Source organism: Saccoglossus kowalevskii, chromosome 16 (assembly GCF_978046115.1).
Source record: "Saccoglossus kowalevskii chromosome 16, keSacKowa6.1, whole genome shotgun sequence".
Taxonomy (NCBI): Eukaryota; Metazoa; Hemichordata; class Enteropneusta; family Harrimaniidae; genus Saccoglossus; species Saccoglossus kowalevskii.
In genome coordinates, this window is record NC_140656.1 from 23,107,193 (window position 1) to 23,112,222 (window position 5,030).

Consider the following 5,030-nt stretch of genomic DNA (forward strand, 5'->3'; position numbering starts at 1 on the left):
CTGTGTTCTGTTATACCAGCATCAATCATGTGAATACATAAATAACAATGATGAAATAATAAATACTGCAAAGTATACCCAAAGTAACATTCATAATTACCCGGTATAAACACATGTTTATGCATTCCTGTACTGTCCTATACACATACCTAGTCAAATTATACATCTTTTTTTGCTAGTAGTCATATCATTGCAGATAACATCTTTGAAAGGCAGATAGGTTGAAAAAAGGAGCTAGCAGTCGGGTGTTTTCTATAAAGTCATGCTTAAAAGAAACTAGTGATGGGGTATTTTGTTAAACAAAAGAACAAGCATTGGGTGTATATCTGAAAATGGGATCAAGCAGTTTAAACCGGCTAGAACAATGGTACTAAAAAGAGGAGATAGCTGTTGGATATCTGGCTAAAGAAGGATCTAAGGATAGGATGTAAGACTAAAAACAGGAGATAGCTGTTGGACATCTGGCTAAAGAAGGATCTAATGATAGGGTGTAAGGCTAAAAACAGGAGATAGTTGTTGGATATCTGCCTAAAGAAGGATCTAAGGATAGGATGTAAGGCTAAAAACAGGAGATAGCTGTTGGATATCTGGCTAAAGAAGGATCTAATGATAGGTTGTAAGGCTAAAAACAGGAGATAGCTGTTGGATATCTGGCTAAAGAAGGATCTAATGATAGGATGTAAGGCTAAAACAAGAGATAGCTGTTGGATATCTGGCTAAAGAAGGATCTAATGATAGGGTGTAAGGCTAAAAACAGGAGATAGCTGTTGGATATCTGGCTAAAGAAGGATCTAATGATAGAGTGTAAGGCTAAAAACAGGAGATAGCTGTTGGATATCTGGTTAAAGAAGGATCTAATGATAGGGTGTAAGGCTAAAAACAGGAGATATCTGTTGGATATCTGGCTAAAGAAGGATCTAATGATAGGGTGTAAGGCTAAAAACAGGAGATAGCTGTTGGATATCTGGCTAAAGAAGGATCTAATGATAGGGTGTAAGGCTAAAAACAGGAGATAGCTGTTGGATATCAGGCCAAAGAAGGATCTAATGATAGGGTATAAGGCAAAAAACAGGAGATATCTGTTGGATATCTGGCTGAAGAAGGATCTAATGATAGAGTGTAAGGCAAAAAACAGGAGATAGCTGTTGGATATCTGGCTAAAGAAGGATCTAATGATCGGATGTAAGGCTAAAACAGGATATAGCAGTTGGATATCTGGCTAAAGAAAGATCTAATGATAGGGTGTAAGGCTAAAACAGGAGATAGCTGTTGTATATCTGGCTAAAGAAGGATCTAATGATAGGGTGTAAGGCTAAAAACAGGAGATAGCTGTTGGATATCTGGCTAAAGAAGGATCTAATGATAGGATGTAAGGCTAAAACAGGAGATAGCAGTTGGATATCTGGCTAAAGAAAGATCTAATGATAGGGTGTAAGGCTAAAACAGGAGATAGCTGTTGGATATCTGGCTAAAGAAGGATCTAATGATAGGGTGTAAGGCTAAAAACAGGAGATAGCTGTTGGATATCTGGCTAAAGAAGGATCTAATGATAGGATGTAAGGCTAAAACAGGAGATAGCAGTTGGATATCTGGCTAAAGAAAGATCTAATGATAGGGTGTAAGGCTAAAAACAGGAGATAGCTGTTGGATATCTGGCTAAAGAAGGATCTAATGATAGGATGTAAGGCTAAAACAAGAGATAGCTGTTGGATATCTGGCTAAAGAAGGATCTAATGATAGGGTGTAAGGTTAAAAACGGTAGATAGCTGTTGGATATCAGGCCAAAGAAGGATCTAAGGATAGGGTGTAAGGCAAAAAACAGGAGATATCTGTTGGATATCTGGCTAAAGAAGGATCTAATGATAGAGTGTAAGGCAAAAAACAGGAGATAGCTGTTGGATATCTGGCTAAAGAAGGATCTAATGATCGGATGTAAGGCTAAAACAGGAGATAGCAGTTGGATATCTGGCTAAAGAAAGATCTAATGATAGGGTGTAAGGCTAAAAACAGGAGATAGCTGTTGGATATCTGGCTAAAGAAGGATCTAATGATAGGATGTAAGGCTAAAACAAGAGATAGCTGTTGGATATCTGGCTAAAGAAAGATCTAATGATAGGGTGTAAGGCTAAAAACAGGAGATAGCTGTTGGATATCAGGCCAAAGAAGGATCTAATGATAGGGTATAAGGCAAAAAACAGGAGATATCTGTTGGATATCTGGCTAAAGAAGGATCTAATGATAGGGTGTAAGGCTAAAAACAGGAGATAGCTGTTGGATATCTGGCTAAAGAAAGATCTAATGATAGGATGTAAGGCTAAAACAGGAGATAGCAGTTGGATATCTGGCTAAAGAAAGATCTAATGATAGGGTGTAAGGCTAAAAACAGGAGATAGCTGTTGGATATCTGGCTAAAGAAGGATCTAATGATAGGATGTAAGGCTAAAACAAGAGATAGCTGTTGGATATCTGGCTAAAGAAGGATCTAATGATAGGGTGTAAGGCTAAAAACAGGAGATAGCTGTTGGATATCTGGCTAAAGAAGGATCTAATGATAGAGTGTAAGGCTAAAAACAGGAGATTGCTGTTGGATATCTGGTTAAAGAAGGATCTAATGATAGGGTGTAAGGCTAAAAACATGAGATATCTGTTGGATATCTGGCTAAAGAAGGATCTAATGATAGGGTGTAAGGCTAAAAACAGGAGATAGCTGTTGGATATCTGGCTAAAGAAGGATCTAATGATAGGGTGTAAGGCTAAAAACAGGAGATAGCTGTTGGATATCAGGCCAAAGAAGGATCTAATGATAGGGTATAAGGCTAAAAACAGGAGATATCTGTTGGATATCTGGCTAAAGAAGGATCTAATGATAGAGTGTAAGGCAAAAAACAGGAGATAGCTGTTGGATATCTGGCTAAAGAAGGATCTAATGATCGGATGTAAGGCTAAAACAGGATATAGCAGTTGGATATCTGGCTAAAGAAAGATCTAATGATAGGGTGTAAGGCTAAAACAGGAGATAGCTGTTGGATATCTGGCTAAAGAAGGATCTAATGATAGGATGTAAGACTAAAAACAGGAGATAGCTGTTGGACATCTGGCTAAAGAAGGATCTAATGATAGGGTGTAAGGCTAAAAACAGGAGATAGTTGTTGGATATCTGGCTAAAGAAGGATCTAAGGATAGGATGTAAGGCTAAAAACAGGAGATAGCTGTTGGATATCTGGCTAAAGAAAGATCTAATGATAGGGTGTAAGGCTAAAAACAGGAGATAGCTGTTGGATATCTGGCTAAAGAAGGATCTAATGATAGGATGTAAGGCTAAAACAAGAGATAGCTGTTGGATATCTGGCTAAAGAAGGATCTAATGATAGGGTGTAAGGCTAAAAACAGGAGATAGCTGTTGGATATCTGGCTAAAGAAGGATCTAATGATCGGATGTAAGGCTAAAACAGGAGATAGCTGTTGGATATCTGGCTAAAGAAGGATCTAATGATCGGATGTAAGGCTAAAACAGGAGATAGCAGTTGGATATCTGGCTAAAGAAAGATCTAATGATAGGGTGTAAGGCTAAAAACAGGAGATAGCTGTTGGATATCTGGCTAAAGAAGGATCTAATGATAGGATGTAAGGCTAAAACAAGAGATAGCTGTTGGATATCTGGCTAAAGAAGGATCTAATGATAGGGTGTAAGGCTAAAAACAGGAGATAGCTGTTGGATATCTGGCTAAAGAAGGATCTAATGATAGAGTGTAAGGCTAAAAACAGGAGATAGCTGTTGGATATCTGGTTAAAGAAGGATCTAATGATAGGGTGTAAGGCTAAAAACAAGAGATAGCTGTTGGATATCTGGCTAAAGAAGGATCTAATGATAGGATGTAAGGCTAAAACAGGAGATAGCAGTTGGATATCTGGCTAAAGAAAGATCTAATGATAGGGTGTAAGGCTAAAAACAGGAGATAGCTGTTGGATATCTGGCTAAAGAAGGATCTAATGATAGGATGTAAGGCTAAAACAAGAGATAGCTGTTGGATATCTGGCTAAAGAAGGATCTAATGATAGGGTGTAAGGCTAAAAACAGGAGATAGCTGTTGGATATCAGGCCAAAGAAGGATCTAATGATAGGGTATAAGGCAAAAAACAGGAGATATCTGTTGGATATCTGGCTAAAGAAGGATCTAATGATAGAGTGTAAGGCAAAAAACAGGAGATAGCTGTTGGATATCTGGCTAAAGAAGGATCTAATGATCGGATGTAAGGCTAAAACAGGATATAGCATTTGGATATCTGGCTAAAGAAAGATCTAATGATAGGGTGTAAGGCTAAAACAGGAGATAGCTGTTGGATATCTGGCTAAAGTAGGATCTAATGATAGGGTGTAAGGCTAAAAACAGGAGATAGCTGTTGGATATCTGGCTAAAGAAAGATCTAATGATAGGATGTAAGGCTAAAACAGGAGATAGCAGTTGGATATCTGGCTAAAGAAAGATCTAATGATAGGGTGTAAGGCTAAAAACAGGAGATAGCTGTTGGATATCTGGCTAAAGAAGGATCTAATGATAGGATGTAAGGCTAAAACAAGAGATAGCTGTTGGATATCTGGCTAAAGAAGGATCTAATGATAGGGTGTAAGGCTAAAAACAGGAGATAGCTGTTGGATATCCGGCTAAAGAAGGATCTAATGATAGAGTGTAAGGCTAAAAACAGGAGATAGCTGTTGGATATCTGGTTAAAGAAGGATCTAATGATAGGGTGTAAGGCTAAAAACAGGAGATATCTGTTGGATATCTGGCTAAAGAAGGATCTAATGATAGGGTGTAAGGCTAAAAACAGGAGATAGCTGTTGGATATCTGGCTAAAGAAGGATCTAATGATAGGGTGTAAGGCTAAAAACAGGAGATAGCTGTTGGATATCAGGCCAAAGAAGGATCTAATGATAGGGTATAAGGCAAAAAACAGGAGATATCTGTTGGATATCTGGCTAAAGAAGGATCTAATGATAGAGTGTAAGGCAAAAAACAGGAGATAGCTGT